This window comes from Coenobita brevimanus, chromosome 112, assembly GCF_032717465.1.
Source record: "Coenobita brevimanus isolate Jiangsu-jjx chromosome 112, ASM3271746v2, whole genome shotgun sequence".
In the NCBI taxonomy this organism is placed as follows: Eukaryota; Metazoa; Arthropoda; class Malacostraca; order Decapoda; family Coenobitidae; genus Coenobita; species Coenobita brevimanus.
This window is the reverse complement of record NC_137065.1, coordinates 3,761,288-3,770,346: the sequence shown is the minus strand read 5'-3', so window position 1 is coordinate 3,770,346 and position 9,059 is coordinate 3,761,288. Positions and strand designations below refer to the sequence as shown.

The 9,059-nt window shown below is 37.8% G+C and overlaps 1 pseudogene; it reads left to right on the top strand.

Annotated features, from left to right (window-relative positions):
- Positions 1–816: 816 nt before the first annotated feature.
- LOC145418174 (5S ribosomal RNA) lies at positions 817–936 on the top strand (annotated as a pseudogene).
- Positions 937–9,059: the final 8,123 nt, after the last annotated feature.

Below are 9,059 nucleotides of genomic sequence, written 5' to 3'. Positions count from 1 at the left end.
GGGTACAATAATCAAATAAAACTGAGAAGTAGAGGGTGAAAATAATATCTATTAAGATTACTGAGTCAAACCCGTGTGCTCTACTGACATGTCATTATATTTATATTTCAAAGGTTTAAATGGTAAACATACATTTTAGTTTAAGTAGCAGGAGTACTTTTCCATTTCACCTCTCCTCTTCTTGACTGTTTCCTACATTTCTGTTATTTTTATGATGGTATATAATTGTTTCCTCCTGATTTTGCTTTTCAGTTGTTTTGTATTCATATTCCGTGTGTTCTTTCTCAAGTACAATACCCAAATCTACATAAGCCTTCCCATAACCAAGCCTTACCTGCCTTAACCCGCCATGTCCCATTAACGTATGGGTACGTTTCAACATTTTGTCACGATGAGTCCCATCAACATACCAATATGTTTTGCAACTGTGGGGTCCATCATTTGCACATTTTTCAGGTTTTGCGTGTGATTTTTGGTAGGTATACGTGGGACACCTCTTTCTTCCTGTCGCCAGGCAGCAACACTGCTTTACCCCGCGTGACACTTCCCCCCACACACACCACTGTCTCAGCAACTCACCTGTTAGCAGTGATCTGGCCAGTAAGACATGTTGCGACATGGTACGAAATTCAAGGCAAGAGTGATTCCCCAATTCATGATGCTGTGGAGGACAAAGATTACATGGTGCCAGAGGAAGATACAAGCAGAAGTGATGAGGAGGTAACATCACCAAGGAAGATGCAGTATGCTGATGTGTTCAGCAAGTGAAAATACCAGTATCGCCTATATTACTGTGTGAAAACTAATATATTCTTGTACTAATTATATGCCACGTTGAGTACACCGCTTCCCGTCCGATCAGCGAAGTTAAGCAACGTTGGGTCTGGTTAGTACTTGGATGGGTGACCGCCTGGAAACACCAGATGCTGTTGGCATCCCTACGTGTCAAGTGGGGTTGGTGGAGGATTAGTGCCCCTCCCTGTAAAACAATTAACTCTAAGCCCTTGACCACCCCATTTGGGATACATGGCATCTGGCAATGAATGAATGAACTAATTATAAATTCATACCAAATGAACAAATATCAACCTATTCTGAGTGGTTTGCAAAAGTTACAGATACCACAGAAAATGCGACAGCCACAGCACGGCTCCAGTGACCACGGTACCAGGTGTTTAAAGGTTCACCTGTATAGCCTATTTCTAAGCACAGGTGAGCACTTTTTTGGTATTTTCCAATGTTTCTCATAACATGCGGAGGTTTCAGCCAAAATATATATATATATATATATATATATATATATATTTTTCTTTTTCGGAAATCTGCCGGGATTGGAGGGGGTCGTTGGTGAATAATCTGCCAGGATGCGGCAGGTTAACCTATTAATGTAAACTAACCTAACTTAAATAATGTAACAACCTAACCCAACCCAATCTAACCAAAATTTGCCCAACCTAACAATCTAACCAACCTAGCCTAAACTTACTTAACCATTCCACCTAATCTAACTTAAACTATTGTAATTCATCATAACTAACTTATGGTAACCAAACCAACAGGAATGGAAAAACCAATGAATCTGAATACTGTAGATCTCAGTAGCTTTTAACAAGTGTCCACTATTATGCCCAAGACACAACCTGTTCGAGGAAAGCAAAACATGGGTAAAAACAACAGGGAAAGAAAATCAACAAGGGACAATTACTTACAACCACAAAAAGTCAGACAAATACAGAAAACAAACTGCAAAAATAAGAATTGAATTGGTAAGGTCTTTCTGTTGCTTAAACTAATCCACAAACTTATTGGTCTGATCACACTATTCAAATGCCAAAGAAAATCTATATTTCAAATTCATAAAGAAATGCTGCTGCAATAAAATGTCACTGGGTTAACCCGAATTAACCACTACACAACCTGCTTTTGCTATTTCTGCAGTTTCAAACTTTGACTTGGGTTTGGTTCGTGATTAGTTACAATTGGTCTGTTTGTTTAGCTTAGAAAGACTAGGTCATTTGGGTTAAATTTGGCTAGAGAATGTCATCAAAATAACTTCGGCTGTTTGAAACTGCAAATTTACCCTGATTTCTCTAAGCTGAATAAAACTCTGATATTGCAAGAATAAAATGAAAAATGTTCCTGCACTGGATGTTAAATTCTGATATAATGGAATCTTATTATTACTGGCTTAATGGTGAAAACTGGGGAAATCGAAGAATTGAAAATGATACGGCATTTGTACAATGCTAACCTATGGTGCTCCTGTATTTATTCATTACTCCCATATTCAGTACTTTCTTCACTAACTTCTTTATCTTCTTCAGCATGAAAATTGATTTCGTCACTTATTAACTCCTCAAAGCAACGAAATAAACCTGGAATATATCTTTATTGGTTTATTCAGAACATATGACAAAGTTTAAAGGGGCCGGTTTAAAGAGCCATGTAAACAATGTCAATTAATGGACATTCCCTCTTCAGTCAACAATTCCTTACTTTAAAACATCTGGGATTTAACATAATACAAACTTGCTAATAAATGGATTAGATTATATTTGCCACAATTATTTCCCGGAACGTATCTTCAATAACGGTCACGTGACCAAGCCAATAATCCTAACACGAACCCAAACACTTTTATTTCGTCCTCCCTTTTCTACTATTTTGAGTACTTTTAAGATTCTCAGCTACATATAATCACTCACCAATGCATACTATAACCGCGGAGGAGATTCAAGAAAGAAGAATGATCAGCGAAATGGAAAAATATGCTCACGTCCTACACCGTTACATTCCCTTGTTCCCTCCACTCTGTACACATCGCTCATTTTTCCTTAATTCTCCGACACCTCAGATATTCCCAGCTTGATACAATATTCTACAAGTCTAAAAGTATACCTTACCGCCATACGAAGTCCAGGGACGAAGAATCACACTCACAAAATAGAAAACTAACTGAGACCCCTCCATCACACCTCCCTCACCTTCCAAGCGGCAAGCACTGCTCTCATGCTCTGCTTCCTTACGTTACGGAGTCTGGTGGAGTGGTGGCTTAATTCTAGCGATTCTACATGTTTGAACCATATTTTATTATATTAAACATATGTAATGAAAATTATCCTGTTAAACAATAATATTTGCATGAAAGGCGCAAATTAATATGCCAAGGATGACCATATTGAATCCTTTGCCCCCATTAAGCCCAACGTTTCCTCATGCCACTAGAGCAATATTTACGTGGAGATTAAAACATATGTTTACGAAAATATCGATGGAGAGATACTGTATGAGGGGGAGGGGTGACTATAGTAGAAGAGTGCACGTATATGAGGATGAGGTGGGGGGAGTGAAGAGAATATGAGGGAGGGAGTTTGAGTTGGAGGAAAAGCAGAGGACTGCGACGTGGAGGCGATTTGCTTTTGGCCACCCCTTATAGAATTAAGTGTCTGCCAACATATCAATAGATAGGCAGATCGATAGATTAGGCACGGGCTCCAGGCGACCTAATACCTAAGCGATGATTCCCCCCCCCCCTTTTTTTTTATACTCGACGGCCCATACGAGTCGTAATGACTTCGTGGTACTGCCTAGTATGCGAGTTACTTCGTTCTAATATCAACAAAGTTTCCAACGTTAACATGTTCAAGGATCCTGATGTGTAATATCAATAAATCGCTAAGGAAAAAGTACTACGAAGCCTTCTATGACAATGGTCGTGAGATTAATCCCGATCGTGAGACAAGTTTCGATCATGAGATTAGTTCCAAGTGAGATTAGTTCCAATCGTGACATCAGTCCAACCGTGATATTAGTTTCAACATCAAGATCAGTTCCAACCATGAGATTAGTTCCTACCGTGGGATTGATTCCGAGCGTGAAAGAAGTGGGCCGCACTAAAACAAAATACAGCGAGATTATTATTATTATTATTATTATTATAATTTTTGTCATTATTATTATTATTATTATTATTATTATTATTATTATTATTATCATTTTTGTCATTATTATTATTATTATTATTATTATTGTTATTTTACAGGTGAGAGGAAGGTACCACATTTAACATGGATAATTATAGCCTACAAGTCTTCATCTGACGGAACAGTGCCACCCCCACACCTCGAATACTAATTCTCGTCGGTTAAGGAAGCTCCCAAACACCTCTTCTTTAGCTGTTTATTTTAGGACAGCGCTAGTTAATACCCTTTAACAAAATGTCCACGCCAGTTTTTTCTATACGGCGTGGTGTTCTTTCTGACTTTTTCCTGCCGGCTTCGGCTGGAGGGTTTGGAGGGCGGGGGAGAGCCTGCTTCTTTGCTATCCTTATCTCATTCTAGTAGTTCAGTTACTCTTCTAGGAGCTGCCTAGCATGGGCCAACCGGCCTACTGCAGTTATCCTCTCTTATTATGTTCTTAACACAGAGTAGGACTGCAAGGTGTAATAAGCACAATAAATCGCCTACGAAAAAATGCCAGGGAGTTTTCTCAACCCATCAAAATACTGACCAACTCGTGATTGCATGAAATGTGGTAAAGTTTAGGTCTATTCTAGTCGGTTAAGGAAGCTCCCTAACACCTTTTCCTATGCGATTTGTTTTGCTTATTACACTTTACTGTCATTCTCCGTGTTCCCTACATCGTTCGAATATCGCCATACTCTACATATATGTGCAAAAAAAAATATGAACCAGCCATATCCAAAAATAAATCGCTAAGGATGAGGTGTTAGGGAGCCTCCAGAACTAACTGTACTATTTTCACCTTAGCCTAGTCTAGATTTTTTTAACAGTTAATTTTTACATAGCTCAGTGTAAGATAAAGACAGTACTGTGACTCTACATTCCATAGCACTTCCGCGTGACTAGCATCACGTTCTATTATTAATCTACTGTTACTGCTCAGACGTTAAGATGGAAAGAGGTCACTTTTAGGCCAAGGTAGAGTACAGAGAGTACAGTATAGTCAAAACCCTCCAATTTGATATCACCAGGTCATTAATTTAACTGAAAGAAGATTAGGTTAGGTTAGGTAATGTTAGGTTAGGTTAGGTCAGGTTAAGTTAGGTTAGGTTAGGTCAGGTTAAGTTAGGTTAGGTTAGGTCAGGTTAGGCTAGGTTGGGTTAGGTTAGGTTAGTGATCTTTGTCTGTTTAGAACAAATACAATATAACAAAAACTTCCACGCCTAACAAAACATTTATCGCAAACCGGAAGGAAAAAGCGAAAAGAAAATGTATGCACTCATCACGAATAATGGTGGTGCATTAGGCACGACGGAAATAAATAAATAAATACAGCAAAAGCACTATAACAACACTTCCTGCCCATCAACGCCTTAAATTCAAACTGTCAGGAAAAAGTAAGAAGGATAACTAACACTGGACGAAAATAAATAATGGTGGGAAAATAACCCCCAAATTATAAAAATTAAGTCTCTTTGGGCATACCTTTCAAGTCACAAGTGAAGCTTTTTGTTGTTTGTGGTTGTGATGGTGGTGGTGTTTGTGGTTGTGGTTATGGAGGAGGAGAAGGAGGACGAGGTGGTGGTGGTGGTGGTGGTGGTGGTGGTGGTGGGAGTCTAGGGGGGGGGAATATAGATAGACTTCACTTCACCTCACCTCACCTCACCTCACCTCAACTCATTTCACCCCCTCCTCTCGTTTCTCCTAATCTGCTGCCAAGGTCAACACCGTGTATGCTTACCCCCAACATATTAACTTAAATAAACAAAACGTAAAATGAACACTTAAATCATTACATAAATAAAGAAATAAACAATAGATAAACAGAGATAGAAATAAATGAATAGATGAACTTATATAGACAGACTGATAAAGATAGATGGGTAGAAACAAATGGGCAGTGACATATAGACAGACAGATGGATAGCTAGATATTGATAGACAGATAGATAGACGAAGTTAAAAAAAATACTCCGAAATAATTTAGTATAAATATCTACCCACATTCCCACTTAGCCTCTTTAGTACACTTATTTATCCATTTATTGTTACATAAGGAGAGGATAACTGCAGTGCATGAGTTCGCCCATGCTACGAACTCCTACAAGAATAAGACAAGGATAATAACTCAACGACAATTCGGAGTGGATAAAAACGACCTTCATTTATCCATTTACTTATTTATTGTCAAAAATATTTACCTCCTGTATTATTACTATTATCAGACGATTCTATAAACTAACAGGTAGGTTTATTCGTATTTAAGGTGCAGACTATAATCTGCCTAATCTCTCTCTCTCTCTCTCTCTCATAATCAAACTGAGGTAAGACTCCCCGCACTTAAGGTGTTGCTTATTAATACTGCCTAATGACTTTCTCTCTCTCTCTCTCTCTCTCTCTCTCTCTCTCTCTCTCTCTCTCTCTCTCTCTCTCTCTCTCTCATCCGATAACGTATTATTAATTCTTGCTACCTCCACACAATTTTATTCAGCTTAAGGGGAGGCTTTTTCGAAATGAAGGGGTTGGACAAAGCCTCCATTAACCCCTTTTACTACAGGACTTACCCCATAAACAAATAATAATAATAATAATAATGATAAAAAAATCGCTAGATGGTGGACATTAAGAACGCTAAGAACATATTTCTGAATCCTAATCCATGGGCAGGCTGGTCACCTTAGGTAAAGTCAGGACACTGGGATAGCTCAGGTCATAGGTGACGGGCAAGTTTTATGTGGGAGTGTATATCATGTCACTGAGGTCACTGGGGAATATCCGGTCATAGGTGAGGGACAAGATTTAAGTGGGATTGTATTTCAGGCCACGGAGATTAATTCAGGGCAGATACCAAGCAGCCGTTCGGTGATGAGTAAATAAATATAATACACCGAGGGCAAGACTGATATACGGTGTCCCTTCAAAAGCGTTTAGAACATATAACGCAGAACCGAGATGGCTAAACAGCAGATTAAGATCTCTCGTAGGTCTAAGAAACGGAATATATAGAAAAAAAAAAAAAAGTGGGGGGGAGGGAAAGGAGTGGAACACCTACTGTTGTTAACCGGCAAGCGATTTTAAAAAGTAAAAAGGGCGATACGTATAACAAAGCGAAGTTATGGAATTAAGGTTGCACGAGAATCGAAGGAAAATCACAAAGGTTTATATCAATTATATCGTAAGAAAGATGGAACAGAATCAGATAACATTACCAGCGAAGATAAATGTGCTCTATCCAAGATAATTATTTCATTATAATATTTATCAATGAAAATCTAGACCAGATCCTTCAAGCAACAAATATTTACGATGATACAAACAATATTCTCAGTAAAATTACTGTTAGTAAGGAGGCAGTGCTGAAAGAAATTAATAACCCAAAGTTTAAAAAGTCACCAGGTCTGAACGAATATAAAAAAAAAAAAAAGGGAGGGGGGGGACCAAGAAAGAATTGTCAACCACTTACAACGTTATTTAATTCTTTAAGTCCAGAAGTTTTAGAAGCGTGGAAGACAGCGTACGTAGGACTCGTCTTTAAAAAGGGCGATAAATCAGTTGCGCCGAACAATCGTCCGTTGAGTTTAACATTAACAGCTGGCAAAATGCTAGAGGCAACTTTAGCAAATAAAATTAGAGATCACCTAGAAAGATTATAAATGAAAGTCAGCACGAATTTATGTACGGACGATCCAACCTCATAAACTTATCATTTTTCTCGCAAGTCTATAAGGAGGTAGAGATAAGGATTACGATATTAGTAATCTGGACATTAATAAAGTTTTAAATAGGGTTCCACAAGAAAGGTTAGTTGGGAAGGTCTGAGCACATGGTATAGACGGCGATATCTTTAAATGGAAAGGATTCTGGCTGAAGCGACGAAAGGAGAGTTTTAATTAATGGTGTTAAGTCAGACTGGGTATTAGTAAGCAGAGGTGTAGCCTACCACAGGGAACAGTACCCAGTCTCTTATTATTTATTATACAGTTTATATATATATATATATATATATATATATATATATATATATATATATATATATATATATATATATATATATATATATACTTAGGAATCACTTGGAGTATTAGCAAATTCGCCAATGACACAAAAATAGTGCGCATCATTAACGAAACTGACGACTGTGTTAACTTTCAAAAGGACCTCGATATACTGTCCAAATGATCTAAAGAATGGCAAATGGATTGTAACGTGGAAAATATTAAGTGCTTAACGTGGCCAAGATCATTACAGATACTGGATACAACTTTAAAAATAAAGAAATGTATAAATCGGACTGCAAAAGAAATCCGTGAGTCATGGTTGATAAAGCTTTTAAATCAAGGCAAGTGTATTAATGCGAAAAATAAAACCAATAAGGTCCTACGATTTATTTCGCGAACCGTGAGCAATAGTTTATCTAAAATAATTCTGCAACTTTATCTAGCATTAGTAAGTTCACAGTCAATTTTGCTGTCCGTACTACAGAATGGATATATATTCGTTAGAGAAAGAACTGAGAAGAATGATAAAAATGAAACATGATGTTCTGAGCCTTTCATATGAAGACAGACTGAAATGACTAAACTTGCATTCACTGGAAAGGTGTAGAGTAAGAGGTGACTTAACTGAGGTGTTTAAGTGGATGAAGGAAATAAATAGGGGAGACATCAGCAAGGGATTTAAAGTGAGCATACAGGATAGAACTAGAGGTAATGGTTTCGAACTAAATAAATTTCGTTTTAGTAAGAGACGGGTAGAAATAGGTTTGGCAGTAAAATAGTGAACGAATGAAATAAGCTGCCTAGTGATGTAGTTGCTGTCCCTTCCACTAAGAGTTTCAAGCATTAGTTAGATAAGCATATGACAAGTAAGGGTCTGTTACTAAAAGAAAAAATCTCTTACAAATTCATTCTTTATCCTTCTCAGGTTTCACTACTTCTTTTTTCCCCCCACCATTCGCAATTTCCTATAGATTTTCCATGTCAATTTTGCTATACTGAGTGGTGTTCCTTCTCACTTTTTCCGGCCGGTTTAAGATGGACGGTTTCGTGGGCGGGAAGACTCTTCTTTGCTATCCTTGTCTTATTCTAGTAGTTTAGT